The following is an 18666-nucleotide window of genomic DNA, read 5'->3' as shown; positions in this document are numbered from 1 at the left end:
AATCTGCAGTATATGAAGTAGAATTTATTATACATTAAATAATACTATAGTATTATGAACTTAATTACTCATTAAAATATTCACATGCAATTTATGAAGCAAAATGCATTTATTAACAAAATTATAGAATTCACTTTAAGACAAATTGCAGGAAACAAAAGCTTATTATACTACTTATTTACATTAGCAATGATTTATTGTATACTTTTATATTTTACATTAGTTATTGTTTACTATTATATTTAACACTAGTTTTTCATTGGAAATGATTTTGGCTTTAAAAACAGACATATTAAACATATTGAATATTTAACTTATATAATTTTTCTTTGAATATCAATGAAATCATAAGAATAAAAGCTCACCTTGCTATTTTTAGTTGGAATGAAGTCCTTTCGCTTTATTGCACGGATCCATTTTTCTTTCAGATCGGCATCATTAGGAAAAGCGAAAATGTGCACTTTAGGTCCAGATTTGTAATTGCCGTTACATAGCGGCACTGAGCACATGTAAGGCATTATATAGTTTCTGTAACTACTCACAAATTGCCAAAAACCTCAAATTTAATATATCCAGCTGCAGGAAAATCCGGAATGCAGTTAATATCTCAAGATTTTAGGTCAAGAATTTCAGTTCAACCTCTTCTTTCGAAGCAATGGCGTCTGACTACCTTTGACTAGAGCTGGAGCAAACCGCATGTATTCGTTACTGAGTAACGGGTACATCGGTTGACTCGAAGTACCGATTCGGTACTCACAAATTCATTTCGTTACTCGCATCTGTTCGTTACTCGCATCTGTAGTACGATGCGGTTTGTTCGAGTACGAATGATGCGGTTTCTATGCGAATACGAATGATGTGGTTGCTGTTCGAATACGAATGATACGGTTGCGTCACAATGCGCTCATATTTTTCATAGATAATTTTGAATTTTTTTGGGCATCGGGCAAACTCTTGTTTACATTATGTGTTTTAGTTGAAATACTATTTAGTTGTTGATATTTAAGAAAATGAGCACTTTTGATAGCGTGAAGCGTTATTTTGTATTTGCTTTTTACTATTGCTATTTATGTTTGTAATTTGAAAATTTAGATGATTCTTTTTTTTTTTTTTTTTTTTTTTTTTTTTTTTTTTTTTTTCTTGAGCGTGTTATAGTCAGATTTTATTGATTTGAAATATTTATATACTGCACTTAGGTATTGTTTCTATAAGAATATGTAGGTTAATATAGGTTCCTTACTTCCTTGTATCAAATATAATGGTAGTAATTATTGTAATCGAGAAAACTTTTGGGTATCATATTTAACGGAAATATCCGTTTTTCACGATTACGGAATCCATGTGAATTATTTTTTGGGCTGACGCCTGTACGTACGAAAATAATGAAGGACTCTCTCTCTCTCTTTTTTTTTTTCAAAGAACCTTATTGTTAAATGTAATCCCATTTACTCTAAGCTGATACTTATGACTAATGATTATGACTCTAAGTTGATACTTGAAAGGGATTTTTTTCGTGATGTGTAAGTACGTATGTATGCATTTTGCATAACTCAAAAAAATTAGTTATAGAACGTTGAAATTTTGTATATGGGTCCGTTATTTGGTGGTCGTGCGTGCTTAATGCATGATATAATTAAAGAAAATAAGAGTAGACAATCTCCTATAACAAAAGAATATATTAAGTACTAAATTACAATTTAAATTACATTGCAGAGATCAACACAGAGCTCGGAACACATTTCATGCTACCTTCGCGTACAGTTGTGTGACGAGAAGTCTGAGTGAGTAAAGATGTCGCTTTGCTGCTCCGATTAAGAACTGGATTTTACACGTGGCGCCATCTCATGAATAGAAGTTGAAGTATCTGTCGGAACGCCACAGTACTCCCCCCCAAGTACCATCGGTACGTTATAAGTACTTTGGGTTAAATTTAACCTTTCTTCCAGATCTGGTAGTTTTAGGTTGCTCTTTAACGGGATGTAAGCTTTCTTCCGGGAGTGATTTTGATGAGGAAGTTGTTGGATCTTGCATTAGAAATGCTGGTTTGAGACGATCGATCCCAATCACTGATTGTTTATTATTGCAGATGATGGTGAAATGTTTCGGTGTTCGTTTGACAACTTTGAATGGACCATCATATGAAGGTGTTAAAGTTGGCTTAATTGCATCGTTGCGCACGAATACGTGCGAAGATGTCTCAAGCGCAGCATGTACAAAATAGCTTGGCTGGTTATGCGAAGATGCTGGGGTTGGCGAGATATTGCTCATGGTCTCACGTAAACGTTGAAGGAATGTTGGAGGGTCGATAACTGGAGTAGATTCTGGGTGAAAGAATTCACCTGGCAGACGGAGGGTTGCACCATATAACATTTCAGCACAAGTGCTACCAATGTCTTCTTTGAATGCTGTGCGAAGACCAAGCAAGACTAGGGGTAAGGCTTCTGTCCAGTGTGTGCTACTGTGGCACTTCAGACCTTGTTTGAGAGATCGGTGAAAGCGTTCCACCATCCCATTTCCAGATGGATGGTATGGTGTTGTGTGAATATGGCGAATGCCAAGAAGAGAGGTGAAGGATGCGAACAAGTGACATTGAAATTGTCGGCCTTGGTCAGTAGTGATGGTGGTAGGCATGCCAAATCTTGAAAGCCACTGGGAGATGAATGCTCGAGCTACAGTTTCAGCGAATATATTTTCAATAGGAATGGCTTCAGGCCATCTTGTGTACCGATCAATACAAGTGAGGAGGTAAGTGTAACCATTTGAAGGAGGCAATGGGCCAACCAAGTCTAAGTGTACATGATCAAAGCGTCTTGCTGGAAGGTTAAATTGTTGAATGGGGCTGTGAGTGTGACGGGATACTTTACACCGTTGACATCTAATACATGAACGAGTCCATTCTGTGATGTCTTGATTCATCGCTGGCCAGACAAATCTGTCTGCGATCAGCTTTTTGGTGGCACGGATTCCAGAATGTGCCAAATTGTGCAAGGCATTAAACACTTCACGTCTAAAATTGACAGGAATATAGGGACGTATTCTATTGTTCTCTATGTCACAGTAAATTTTAAGCGTTGGATCAATATGCAGCGGTTGTAACTGAAGGGAGGTTTGTGGATTTGAGATTAGGTTCTTGAGTTCCTCATCATGCAATTGAGCTTTTGCAATTTCAGAGAAATCTGGGGTAGTGAGGTTGATATTGTTTACCCGAGACAAGGCATCAGCGACACAATTATCAGTACCAGAGACATATCTGATATCTGTACTAAACTGGGCGATGAAATCCAGATGTCGAAGCTGACGAGGAGAACATGAGTCAGAGTTTTTTCTAAAAGCGAAGGTTAATGGTCGATGATCAGTGAAAATGATGAAATCGTGTCCTTCCAAGTTGTGCCGGAAGTATTTAACAGCACAGTACACAGCAAATAGCTCTCTGTCATATGTGCTGTATTTCCTTTCTGCAGTAGTAAGTTTTCTGGAAAAGAATGCCATTGGGGAAAGTCCTTTAGTGGTATGGGCTTCAAGCACTGCTCCTATGGCCGTGTCAGATGCATCAACCATTATAGAGAGCTGATCACTAGGTGAGTGATAAGAAAGTGTGGCTGCATTTGCCAGATCGTGTTTGCATTGCACGAATGCTGCAGATGCAGATTCAGTCCAAGGGACAGCTCGTTGATCATTTTTTTTTGCTATTCTTCAGAAACTCGTGTAGGCAGGCTTGTGTTTTTGCGGCATTTGGCAGAAAGCGTCGGTAGAAATTTAACATTGCTAGAAAACGCTTCAGTTCAGAGATGGTTTTGGGCTGAGGTAGGTCGTTAATTGCTTTGACTCTTTCCGGTAAAGGTTTAACTCCGTTCTGGGTGATAAGACATCCAAGAAAGGAAACTGAGGGTTGACCAAGTACACATTTGGATGGATTTAGTTTTAATCCATGATCTTTAAGGCGAGTGAAAATCTGACGCAGATGTTGAAAATGTTCTTCCGCATCTGTAGATGCAACCAGGATATCATCAAAATATGGAATGCAAAAATCGAGGCCAGACAGTACTTGGTGTATGAAACGCTGAAATGTTTGGCCAGCATTGCGAAGGCCAAATGGCATATATAAGTACTCAAAGAGACCAAATGGTGTAGTCACTGCGGTCTTGGGCACATCTTCAGCATGCACTGGGATCTGATGATATGCTCTGGCAAGATCGAGGGTAGAAAATATGTTTGTTCCATGAAAAAGATGGGTACAGTCTTGGATATGTGGGACAGGATATCTGTCAGGGACTGTGACGGCATTAAGTCGACGATAATCTCCACAAGGCCGCCAGTCACCATTAGACTTTTTAACCATGTGAAGTGGACTGGCCCATGGACTTTTAGATGGGCGAATGGTTCCCTGTGCTAGCATGAATTCAAATTCTTTGCGAGCAGCTTTTAGCATGTCTGGAGAAAGACGACGAGGCTTGGAAAATACAGGTGGGCCATGTGTTTCAATGTGATGATACACTTCTGGCTGATGAGTATGCTGCCCTGATTTGGATGGGTTTAAAATGTCAGGGAATTCTGCTAATAACCGATGAAACCGTGTGCTGCCCGATAAAACACTTATGTTGGTAGGTACGTTTGATACGTGAGAAGCTTGGCCCTGTGATGTCAGCTGAGTTGTAGCATCAATTAAGCAATTATTCTTGACATCCACTAGAAGGTGGAAATGTGTCAAGAAGTCGACACCAATAATTGCTTGAGTTACATCCGCAATAATAAAAGGCCAGTTGAAAGTCCGGCGCAAGTTTAAATCAAGTGTCAATAGTTTGGTGCCGTAGGTTGCAATTTGGGTACCATTGGCTGCATACAGTACAAGTTTATTAAGTTGGTGAGCATTTGTTTTAGTTCTCGGGAGCACTGATATGTCAGCTCCAGTATCTACTAGAAAACATAACTGAGTTGAACGATCAGCCAGTACTATTCTGTCGATGTGGCGGACATTCTGTTGGCCAGCAGAAGATCGCCCATTTAGTTTCCCGCTTGTACAAAAGTGCATGGAGGGGCACACTTGCGAGCTTGAGAGCCAAAATTCATATGATAAAAACATATGCCACTTGTGGGATCTTTGTACTGCGTTCGAGTATTAAGACGAGATGGACTCCTGCTTCGGGCACGAAATTTATTACGTGGGCCCTGATTTGATCGATTGTATCTCCGTGAAGCATGAAGACTTGTAGAGAGTTCAGATACTTTTTTGGTCAATTCAGCCACTTGTTGTTCGAGGGATGAACTGGAAGGTGCAGCATTAGCAGCACTGACATAAGCTGGAGTAACAAGTTCATTAATTTTGTCAGCCATTGCTGCTAAACGGGTTAGATCTTCATTGGAAGCAGCAAGAATTATTTGTATGTTATTAGGGAGACGCGAAAGCCATAGTGACTTCAACAAGTCGTCACTAAAATGGCTTCCTGCCAGATCACGCATTCGTGACAGCAAGTATGAAGGTCGCTGATCTCCAAGTTCAAGTCCTTGTAGTAAAGTACGTATTTTTGAAGATTCACTTTCTGAATAGATTTCAATGAGCCGCTGTTTCAGTTTGGAGTATTTATCACAATCAGGTGGTTTGAGAATTAAGTCATGCACTGAATTCAGAATATCAGACTCAATTGCTGCAACTACATGGTTGAATTTTGTAGAATCCTCACTAATGCGAGCGATAGAAAATTGTGCTTCGATCTGAGCGAACCACAATGAAGGATTATTTTTCCAGAAAGGCGGTGGCTTCACCGCAACGCGTGTGATTTGTGGCTCTGGTGGAATATCGTCGGGCATACGGATAGATAATTTTCACTTTAATTAATAAACACTTATCAGCACAAATATTGTAGCATGAGGATACACTACTGATATTTTACCATGATAACAATAAATATTTTAACCATGCAGAAAAAATTTACGTAATGATACACACACAAATAATACAGGGTCAGCAATTACACACACAAATAATATTTTACCGAAATGCATTTGAAAAGAAACCCTTATTTGAGAAAAAAAAATGATGCGTTCATTTTGTATTGCGCACGCACAATATCACCACTTCACAATGAAAGGCACTTTCGAAGGAAAAATGAAATCACTCCTGTAGCACATGGGAAAAAAATTCGCTACTTTCGAACACTGAGGGAAGAATTTTGCCGTAGCATGTTGCAGAAAAATTACTGATGTAGCACATTTAGCGAAAATCACTATTGGAGCACATTTGTCGTTGAATGATCGAAGAATTATTGCACGACTGGCGAAGTCAGCGGAACGGAACAGATCACATTGATGATTTGCTGAAGCTCCTTGCGATGATATGCACGACTTTGAAAAAAAAAACACAAGCAATATATATCAATACTTCTAGAAATAATTGAAGGGGTACGTTGTAGCATACGTTTAATGTCCATATTCGTTGTTATTTTTAGTCAGTTCTTCAGAATGCCTTGGATGGACGATGGACGTGGCTTAGGGTCGTTGAAAATCCATTGTCAGTAGCGTGCTCAGACAAAAGGTCACCACTTTTGGTGGTCGTGCGTGCTTAATGCATGATATAATTAAAGAAAATAAGAGTAGACAATCTCCTATAACAAAAGAATATATTAAGTACTAAATTACAATTTAAATTACATTGCAGAGATCAACACAGAGCTCGGAACACAGTTCATGCTACCTTCGCGTACAGTTGTGTGACGAGAAGTCTGAGTGAGTAAAGATGTCGCTTTGCTGCTCCGATTAAGAACTGGATTTTACACGTGGCGCCATCTCATGAATAGAAGTTGAAGTATCTGTCGGAACGCCACAGTTATAACATCTAGATGTGCACCTCCCTTTTTATTGCAATCGGTAATACTACCAAACGTAAAATGTATATATATATATCAAATATATTATAATTAAATGTATAGTACACACACACACACACACACACACACACATATATATATATATATATTATATATATATATATATATATATATATATATATATATGTAAGATAAAAAAAAGTACGATTGCTTTGCTCTTTGCGAAACAGCCACCTTTAATTACTTTTCTGCAATTCAGGATCGTCCCCTAACCCAGTACCTGCTAGAACATTCACGCCTATTACATAACCTCCTCATATAAATGCTGCGTCATAAGTTTTCTACATTTTTCTAGAAGCTACTCTGTTACATAACCATTCATATAAATGCTGAGTCATAAGTTCTCCTGGACAGATGCCTTCTCGCCTTCGTCCTGCTAACGCTTCCCCTATGCTGCTCTTTATTTGTTAGAACGTTATGATGTATTAAAGTTTAAAGTCAGTTCAATTACTGAATAAATTATTTGATTAACTTCATCTGGAAAAAGTCATCTGCTATAAATTAAAATAAAGATATGCTTGCTGTTAAAAGTGAAAAGTCCTGAGTCGTCATTTTTCTCCGTGTTTCAATCACCCCAGCTTCGTTAACCATCTGCCAGAACGTGTAATGGAATAGCCTCACCATTCGCCCACGATGTGATGGAATAACTGAAAACATTACATATATATATATATATATAATAAATGCCAAATAAGGCGAAAAAAAAGCTTTGGCTTTTATTTTATTTAATTATCACTAAATAAGTTACTTGACTTTTATTTTCGCAATCATCGGCTGTAGTCAGGAATTTAAATAATTTTTAAAATTAGAAGCTCTATGGAAGGCCATCAGGAAAGATGATTAAATAAATAAATAAAAACAAAAAATAAATAAAATAACTATTACAATAATAAAATAATTAGCTACTAGAATATTAAATGATTATTATTATAATTCAATAAAAATTTAATTAATTCTTAAATTAATGCTGGATAACTAAGTAATGAGATAAAATACCAGACGACATCGTCTTGTTTGGGGGCTATGGCTAAAATTGCAATTTAAGAACTAAGCCGAGCATTAGCTAAATTTAGGCTTTTGATGAGCAGATAATGTACAGTTTACCAGAGTATAGATAGAAATTTGGTTATGTAGCCCATTCTTCTAAAACGACGTTTCGTAGCTGCCTTCCACCACCAATTCCTTTTTTTTTTTTTTAGTTTCGGTTTATTCGGTTACAGCAAAGCACACTAGGGCTACTGCCTACGGGGAGGGAGGCCTTCGAGTTGGATTTTTTAAAGGGAACTGACTCATACGCAAGTTACACACGGGGATAACAATGAAAACGCCCGTGCAGCTAGCCGTTAGCCTGGAATTGAACCCCGGACCGAACTATCAGTGCTCAGCGACTTTACCCCTCCAGCTCTGGTGGGCTCTTTTTTTCTTTTCATTCGCTGTTTGAAAAACGGGTGCTCACTTTACGATAAAGTAAGCACCTGTTTACTTATATTAAAATGGGTTAGACGATATGACTCTTCCTACTTTAATCTCACTTAGCTTTTTATTTCTAATATTGATTCAATGTTTTCTGTAAACAAAGTATTCTGATTAGAATTATAGATTTCAAACATGTTGAGAAGGTGTGTATCTGAATATAATTAGGTTTTTATAACATAGGGCACATTTTATTAGTATCACATAGTTCTAAAGCAATTGAACCACAGCATCGCTGCTTTGAAAGAAAGTAAAAATGTGAGAAATGTATAATGAACATTAATATACAGGCTTTATTAAAAGTAGTCAGCCTTTTAAGACGTGACCGTCTATGCTTTTAGAGGATTTTTGGAGCTGTGTGCATTTGCTCTGGCATCTTAAAAAAGGTATGTTCAATATCAATGTATGTTTATGTTCTCAAAAATACAGGTCTCTTTTAGAAAGCGACCTCTTAGAAGTCGTCCATAAATGATTCAGTATAGTTATTTTCTAATAGACCATAGAATAAATTTATTTTAACGTCAATTTAAAAATGGCTGCTTCTACTAAGAGTTAATAGCAATAAGACTCTAATTTTTCTTTCGCAATTAGCTGTCATGCCAGCTGAATTGTTTTCAGCATAATCTTTATTGTGTATAATTGAAATATTTAGCTATACATTCGACAAATATACAACAAATGTAAGACAAATCATTAAAAAAAATTAAAATTTGAAACATTAATAATAATTTTTCTGCTATACATAAAATATTATTAATGAATGATGAATTTATATCATATTATATATAATCAAAATTTAAACTCCTATTCCTTTATAATAAATTGAAGAAAAGCTATAAAGTAAATTAATTTTTAAAAACAAAACGAAAATTAAAAAAAAATTTTTCATATACCTAGAATCTAAAAATGACGAATACTGAATTTTACGACTCATGTGTGTATTTAATTATGGCAAGGATCACTATGGCTATCTGCCATAGCTGCCTAAGGGGGGATGGCTTCGTGGAGGACTTTCTAAGGGAAACTGGCTCGTATACACGTTACACATGGGGAAAACCACGAAAACACCCATGTAGCCGGACCGTTCGCGGGACTCGGACCTCGGAAAGAACTATCAGTGTTCAGAGACTTTACCGCTCGGCCGCTGGTGGGCCGTTTTACGACTCATATAAGAATAAATGCATATTCATATTGTAACAGAAATTTTGTTAGAAGTCTAGCATATGTATAGTTATTTGTGATCTTTTAAAACTGTCGTAACATGATGCATATTTATCATTATCGTGAACCAAAACAGTAGGCTTTACATCCTTACAAATATACGTGATAGATTTTAATATTTATTTCTGCATATACTTACGTTTCCCAAAGACACGAAAGCAAGTCAAACAGATTTTTGTTGTATTAAGCAGACTTAAGTTCTCTGTTAGCTAGTGTAACATAATTTCGGATGTTAGTGTAACATAATTTCGGATTCTATGAGCCTTCTAGAATTATTAGCAAAATAGTGGAAACGTCTTTACAAAGTGTTTTTATAGGCAAACAGCAGATGTACACTGAGCAGTGATCAACTGATATATTTCTTAAATGATTTGGTTTAGTTGATTATGACAAAACACACTGGGGCTATGTGCCTAAAAGGAAAAATGCCTTCGTAGAGCACTTTCTTAGGAACGCTGGCTCGTATGGTACGTGGTAAGCTGGCTTGTAAGCTGGTACGGGAAAAAAACCACGAAACGCTTATGAAGCCAACCCGTTTGCCTGAGATCGAACTCAAGTCGGAAATACCAGTGTTCAGCGATTTTACAGCTCGACCGCTAGTGGGCCATTTCTTAAATGAATAAAGGTATACTCATAGCATTATGAAATAACACTGATTGAAATACTTAGTGCTTCACTATTATCTATAATAAAGTAACATAAAACTTTCCTTACCTTTTATAGATTTCTAAATTTCTTTTAAGCTCTTATTGGTAATTAACCTATACATTTGCGAATGTTTTTATCGATTTTATTGTTAAGTGTAAAAAGCAAGTTGACATTTATAATATAGCATTCCTTGTCTCAACAAATAACAGTCTCAACAAGGAGTTTTTGGAGAGAGGATGAATCGGGGAAATTTCACCCTTTCGTCATTAGCGGTTCTGATGAAGGGAATGGGGGAAGCAGCAAACGAAGTAACGAATAACGGACAAATAACGAAAGCTAATCTTTAATGCGGTCTCCCAGTTTCTGTATTTGCATTTGGGAAAGTTTTATGGTCTTTATGAAAAAGTGAAAATTTGATATGTATTCCGCGTGACTTTCTTCTATGACTATTTAAATTATGCTTATTTTTGCTGCACTTCATTTAAACTTATTTCCTCGAATTATTCTAACTTAATTAAGCGATACCCGAAGGCAAGTTACAAATGGCATCAAACATTGCAAATTTTGAAACTAAATTTCCCAGCCAATCTTTGTCCTACGGGACTCTTGTATTTTTATTTTGTATTATTAACTTCTTGTATTTTTATTTTTTCATAACGAGTATAAAACTTCGCCAGATATAAATATAGAAACCAGAAGACGACATTAAAAGTTAGATTTCATAATTTGTCCAAAATTAATTCTTTTTAAAATCTGACATTGACAAAATATGGATATTTTCGTCATTTAAAATATTTCTGTATTTTTGTTGCACCGTATTTAAACTTGCTTCCTCGAGTTATTGACATTAAATTACATTAATTCCATTATCTATCGGAAAATAATTATTGCAAATCATCTATTTACGACATCTCTAAGAGGTCACCTTTTATGACATCTCTATTTTTGGGAACATAAACAAACATTGGTAATGAACATCATCTTTTTAAGACCACCACATGTAAAATCCTCTAAGAGCATGAATGGTTGCATTTAATGAGGACCCATTACTTTTAATAAGGAATGTAACATTAATCTTAATTATACATGTTTTTGATGTGTGTGCCAAAATAGTGATAACGTACTTCTGTTGCTTTAGAAATGTGTGATATTAAAAAAATGTATACTGTACAACAAAAATGTTATTATATTCAGATACGCACCTTTTGAACACGTCTGAAATTCATTATTCTGCTCAACATAATTTGTCTGCATAAAATATTAAATAATATTAAAAAATCAAAAGCTAAGTCGAAGTAGAAACAGTCATCTCTTCTAAACCATTTTAATTGAAGTAAACAGACGTTCGCCTTGTAAAGTAAACACCTATTTTTCAAACATCGGATGAAACGGGAAAGAGAGAATTGGTGGGGGAAGGCAGCGAACGAAATAACACTTTTTCGAGCTGGGTATGAAATGAGAAAGGACGAAACGATACTAAGCCAATAAGACAAGATCTGGTATTTTACTTTATTATTTAATTAGTCATCATAAATTTAAAAATTATTTTAATTTTTATTTGTTTTTACATTTTTATTAAATTGTACTTATAAGTATTTTATATTTCAGTTGCTAATTATTATGTTACTTTAATTATTCATTATTTTAATCACTATTTTTTATTATTTTAATTATTAAGTTTTTTAATAAGTAATTTTTTTGTTATTTTAATTACTAATTAATGTTATTATTGTAATATTTATTTCCTTTCTTTCTTTATTTTTTATTTTATATTTTACTGTTTTCCTGACTGCCTACCGTACACCCTTCTGACTTAGAAACTAAGCCCTGACAGCAATAGAAAAATTAATAATGAATCCAGTGTACCAAAAAATAATAGCCAAAATAAAGTGAATTATTTCTACCCAAAAATGCGACGCAAACTCCCTATCGCAGCACTACCCAGTTCCCGCGGGGTAGAATAGCTCATGCGATTCAATGCAATGCGACGTTTCAATGCCCTTTTTAGGTCCGTAGACCGATAAAAAAGGGTCAGGATACGGATACCGATCAATTTTACCGAAAGTAACGAGTAACGATACGATAGTAACGAGTACTGGTTCACCGAGTAACGAATACATACGGGTACACAATTTCTCGTTACTTCTACAGCACTACCTTTGACCCAGCGTTGCCCTCAACAAGCGTCTAACCCCTCAGATGCTAGTTTCCTCCACAAGCGTCTAGCCCCTCAGAAGATGTCAGGGAGCTCGGCATGCAGAAAGGAATCAGCTGGCACCGACGCCGTGCCGTCAAGTTACGAAAGTGCTGCGCATTATTCAGTGCAAATTAATTTCTTTTATTGGTGTTTCTACAGTATTTTTCTTTTTAAGTCGGATACATATTTACACGTTGATACTGATTTTTGGTTGTTTCTCATTTTCTATCAAATAATATATTATTTTGATTTGTGTATAAAAGAATTCCTGATATTTATTCATTCATTTATACATCATCGCCCAAAACTTTTACAGATGCCCAAAACTATTACATTTCTTGTCTACTGAAGGCGTCATTTAAGAAGAGATTTTTAAAAATTCAGCACCCAGTGGGGGGGGAGGGCAAAAAATGTTTTTACGTTTTTTCATATAAGGAAGAAACAGATGTACACAAGAGTCTTGCTTTAAAATTTATGGAACATGAATACTTAAAAACCAGTTTCAGAAGTTCGACCCCCCAAGGACCCCTACCTTTGAGAATTCGGCCCCCAAGGCGGTAGGGGGCTGTGGTAATAAAATTTTTATTAAGGTAGTACAATAATTGAGACAGATCGTAATAATCATAACAATAGAATAGAATAAATATTATTTTGTCTTTCATTGTTATGGGTTACCAGACTGGCAGCATTGTAATAGGCAAGTCGTTCCTCCTGATTCTTCCCTAATCATTTGCGCAGATTCACGCGCAGCATGTTTATGTCAGGGAGCTCGGCATGCAGAAAGGAATCAGCTGGCACCGACGTCATCAAAATATCATCAAATATCATCAAAATAAAATTCATACTTCTAACAGGTAATTATGTGTGTCCTGTATGTTATGCTAATTTTGAAAAGCGAGAAATAATATTTCATTTCAATAATGTTCATGATGTTGATTTGAATCATACTGAGCTGGAATTTAAATCATTTTATGATTTTTTGGCATAGAAGGCAGAAATTGAAAATAATACGAAGTCAAAATTTCTTGGGAGTAAGCATATTTAATATACATGGTGTAATGCCACTGTTCAGGAAATTTTATATCAGAAAGTAAAGGTTTGCGTCACTTAAAAATCCTTGATAGCAATAAAATAAATGCATATTGCCCAGCTGAATTAAAAGTAACAGAACATACAGATGGCAAATGTGTAGTGTCATATCAGAAAAATAGGGCCCACCAGCGGCCGAGCGGTAAAGTCGCTGAACACTGGTAGTTCGGTCCGAGGTTCGAATCCCGCGAACGGACTGGCTGCATGAGCGTTTTCATGGTTTTCCCATGTGTAACGTGTATACGAACCAGTTTCCCTTAAAAAGTGTGGTAAAATCCTAGTATACGGTGCTGCCTTGGCACGACTTTGAAAATTATTGCCAACACCAAAAATGATCCAAAGAACATCTATATATATAATATACCTACTATATACATAGTATATACTATGTTTAACTGTATATTTTCTTTGAATGACCCGTTAACTACTCATCGTATATGTCCCATTTTTACTGCTCATCATAAAGTCACCAAAAGTAGCCAAATCCCGTGTGCACCGGATACTAGGATTAAACCGAAAGTGCTCCACGAAGGCATCCCTCCCCTTAGGCAGATAGCCCTCAAGGCTTTGCCATAATCTCACACACACACACACACATATCAGAAAATACATATTGGGCATCGGAATGATTTAGGTCACTTATTTTTAACAACAGATGAAATAAAAAATATTGCATCAAAGATAGCAGCAAAAATTTCTCTGGATAATATTTTAGATGAAATTAGAAATTCTCTATGAGATGCTGGGCTTGAGAAGGTTCATTTACTTACAAAACAAGATTTACATAACATCAAAAAATCTTTCAATTTGTCTTCTAATTCTGTTAAACATGAAAATGATTAGGTTTGTGTAGATACGTGGGTACCTGATATGCAAAATTCTGAACATCCATGCATTTCATTTTATAAAACCCAGGGATCAACATAGCATGAGTGAATATTGTACACAATATTCATTTCTAAAAGGAAATGATTTTGTTTTGATAATGATGACAGAAGCACAAAGAGAGATACTGAAAAAATTTAGTTCTGACTTGTATATGTATTGATGGTACACATGGGGTGAATGCATAGAGATTTGAACTCGTAACTTTACTTACAATAGATGATTTGTGCCAAGGATTCCCGTGTGCATTTTTAATTTCTAATCCATGTGATCAGCCAGTGCTATCTTTTTTTTTTTTTTTTCATGTATTAAAGAAAATGTTGGGCAAATACAACCACAAATATTTATGTCTGAAATGGGTTTACTAAAGAAACGTCTTTTTTGTGCATGGCATATTGATAGAACCTGGACAAACAATTTAAAAAAAAAAGAAAATCAATGGTGTTGAAAAACAGGCAAAAACATATAAAATTATTAGATCTCTCTTAGAAGAACAAGACATTCATACTTTTCATACACTGACAAAACCAGCAATAAAATTATTTAAAGAAGATCCTGACACTATTGAATTTGTAAATTACTTTGAAACATATTATTTATAAAATACATCTAGCTGGGCATAATGTTATAGACTTCACAGTGGTGTTAACACAAACATGCACATCGAATGAATTCACCGAACATTAAAATATATTTATCTTCATGGAAAAAATGTTAAGAGATTGGATAACACCGTACATGGTATTATGAGATTTGTAAGAGATAAAATGATTAACTGCTTAATTACAGCAAATAAAGTTAAATTAACAAGTAAGATTTGGGTTTTAAGAATCAGACATAAAACAAATGAAACACTATGTTTATAAGTAATAGAGAATGAGAATGGGTGGTCTATTTCATCAACACATACAGAAATATACACTATACATAAAAGTAACAAAACTTGTACATGTCACATACAGTGCACTGTGTGTAATCTATGCATTCAATGATATATATGCAGCTGTATTAATTCATCAGTTTGTAGAGACATTAGGTTTTTTTTGAAAGCAGGCAAGATGAAAAATATGCAACGCCTTCACCGGGAATCAAACCGCAGACCTCTGGATACATATCACACCATGAAGGCATGCCAAGAAGGTGGGAGAAATACTTTACCTAATCGCCAAATCCTGGGTGTGGAGAATAATCATCTAACACCCTTTTAGTTCGGGCACCACTGTAGAGACATTAGAATTTTACATTGGAAGCAAGAGGGATTGAAAAATTAGCAATGCCTTCGCCGGGAATCGAATCACGGACCTCTGAAATATGCGCCCAGTGTGCAGACCACCACACCAAGAAGGGGGGGAGAAATACCTTATAAGTTAGGTGGAGTATGTGCAAGCACACTAGAAATACTGCTACTTATTAAATACATTACTTACATCAGCATACTAGAAATACTGCTACTTAATAGATACATTAATTACATCAGCACACTAGAAGTACTGCTACTTATACTACAACTACAATACATAATAAATTATCCACTTATTATAGATGATGAAAATGAATTTTGAATTAAGTAGCCGAAAAAAAAATCACAGACCCTCTCACTGGAACACACAGAGTCGTAGCTAGGGTTTTCAGTGCCCAGAGACAACTGAAGATTTCGTGCCCCCTGCTGCTCTCCAAGGATGGAAAAGATTTAATTCTAAAATGTCGTAACATCAGTTTGGCGCCCCTTGGATTCTGCGCCCGGGAACAGATGCCCCCCTTGCCCCCCTCTAGCTATGCCCCTGGGAACACAGAAAGAATGAACTAAAACAAACATGTTTAGAATTAGTAGATTCATTAAAATCTGACAAACAATGTGATGTGTTAAACAAGATTCCTAAGTCAGCACCACTACAACTAGAAGCGGCTGATATGTTAAATGCACAAGAAATACATTTCCCAAGTGCTAATAAAGATATTCCACCTAATAAAAATATAATACCCAAAAGATTCTCAAATACAAAACGAAAAGGGAACTGACAAAATAGTAACTTCACAGAATGAAGATAATAATACAATTCTAAAAATTATTTTGGTGAAGTGATATGTCTTCATACAACTTCCTATGCCCTTTAAACCTACTATTCATCAATTAAATGGCGTTATCCAATATAAAAGTAAAGACAATAACTTGTTTGATAGAGCAATTTAAATTATAGTCGGTTGATTCTTCATCGTCTAATTGTTTCACTTTTGGTATCTTCTAACAGGTAGCTCTTCTTTTATATCACAACCCAGCCTTTCTAGTTTATTATTGTAATCCGTTGCAAACAATTTTGATGCATTAAATGTTAAATTGAAGTTTCTAGAGATGGCTTTTAAAGAGCTTGCAGCCTCCCTAACTATATTATATGCTAGCATGTAATCTAATCCTTTAGTCTGCAAATATTTCATTACTGGCTCAGTATATTGAAATATTTTCAAATATACACGAGCAGACAAAATTATTCTAAAAGTTGATATTTTATCCAGAATAGATTTTGCCATTTGTCGTATCTGTGCATTTTATATACCATTGGAAGATATACTTTTCAGAGAAAGTATTAATTCTACTCACATACCCTCCCTCTCACGGCTGTCTCGCCGAGTCATCTGTGTCAATTCGATTGTTCAAATTTCTTGATCAGCCCATAACCGCACCAGACTTATCCATCACTGAATCTTACGGATATCTAAAGCCTGAAGAAATATGTGAAAACATGTTTTGCCCTTGTGGCGACTTGCCTATTACAATGCTGCCAGTCTGGTAACCCATAACAATGAAAGACAAAATAATATTTATTCTCTTCTATTGTTATGATTATTACGAACTGTCTCAATGATTGTACTACCTTAATAAAAATTTTATTACCACAGCGCCTAGGGGGCCGAATTCTCAAGGGTAGGGGTCCTTGGGGGGGTCGAACTTCTGAAACTGGTTTTTAAGTATTCATGTTCCATACATTTTAAAGCAAGACTCTTGTGTACATCTGTTTCTTCCTTATATGAAAAAACGTAAAAACATTTTTTGCCCTCCCCCCCACTGGGTGCTGAATTTTTAAAAATCTCTTCTTAAATGACGCCTTCAGTAGACAAGAAATGTAATAGTTTTGGGCATCTGTAATAGTTTTGGGCGATGATGTATAAATGAATGAATAAATATCAGGAATTCTTTTATACACAAATCAAAATAATATATTATTTGATAGAAAATGAGAAACAACCAAAAATCAATATCAATATGTAAATATGTATCCGACTTAAAAAGAAAAATACTGTAGAAACACCAATAAAAGAAATTAATTTGCACTGAATAATGCGCAGCACTTTCGTAACTTGACGGCACGGCGTCGGTGCCAGCTGATTTCTTTCTGCATGCCGAGCTCCCTGACATAAACACGCTGCGCGTGAATCTGCGCAAATGATTAGGGAGGAATCAGGAGGAAACTAGCATCTGAGGGGCTAGACGCTAGCCCCTCAGACGCTAGTTTCCTCCTGGTTCCTCCCTGAACATCTACGCAGGTTACTGCGCATGTCGTCATTTTCTTGAAGGCGCCTCGTATTTACTATTATTTACTCTCAAGGAAGTTAAACCTCCTAGTATACTCTGCTCTTTGTCTGCTGTGGTAGCGTGTGATCGCTGATACAGTTCTCTTTTTTTTGTTTTTATTTTGCTTCGATTATTATATCTTCTGCACAAAATCAAGAAAAACTGCCCATTTCAGAGCCAAATACTTCTGTTTCCTCAGAAGGTGTTTTTGATTCTAAATCGAATCAAAATCAGGAAGGAATAACCGTGTGCGATAATTCCAAATGTGGTATGTCTGATAATTCTGATTGTGTTGCAAGTGATATGGTTCATTGTGCAAATGATTTTAGTATAGCTGAGAGTAATTTTGTTTGCTGTGATTGCTTAAAACTTTCAACTATAGATAAAATTTGAAACGCCATGCATAAAATTTCAGATAGCAGTCCTCACATTTGTGGCTTGGTGATCGACCACTTTTTAAAGAATAAATAATGTAGTATTATTAGAGTGTAATGTGTTGGTATGGCGTTTCAAACTGCATTTATTTTGGTACGTTTTTAAGCAATCAGAGCATACAAAATTATTCTCAGCCACACTAAAATTATTTGCACAATCAACCATACTATTAGAACTTAGTTTTCAGAGACTCAATTAATGTAGTATTATTGTAATGAAATTTATATGCATGGCGTTTCAAATTGTATCTATAGTTGAAAGTTTTAAAC

General features: G+C 35.7%; 1 protein-coding gene across 3 annotated transcripts in view; it reads right to left on the bottom strand.

Moving 5' to 3' along the window:
* The window catches only part of LOC118187279 (uncharacterized), a 39428-nt gene extending 38752 nt beyond the window's left edge, over nucleotides 1-676 (bottom strand). The window contains exon 1 of one of the 3 annotated variants that reach the window (XR_015044118.1): nucleotides 366-676. The gene's annotated coding sequence lies outside the window, so the exon portion shown is untranslated. The remainder of the gene's footprint in view (nucleotides 1-365) is intronic. The other 2 variants (XR_015044117.1, XM_085827110.1) reach the window with 2 other exon arrangements.
* Nucleotides 677-18666: the final 17990 nt, after the last annotated feature.

Source organism: Stegodyphus dumicola, chromosome 11 (assembly GCF_044657685.1).
Source record: "Stegodyphus dumicola isolate Sdum_Otavi_A_Nest chromosome 11, ASM4465768v1".
Taxonomy (NCBI): domain Eukaryota; kingdom Metazoa; phylum Arthropoda; class Arachnida; order Araneae; family Eresidae; genus Stegodyphus; species Stegodyphus dumicola.
This window is presented reverse-complemented; position numbering and strand designations above follow the sequence as displayed.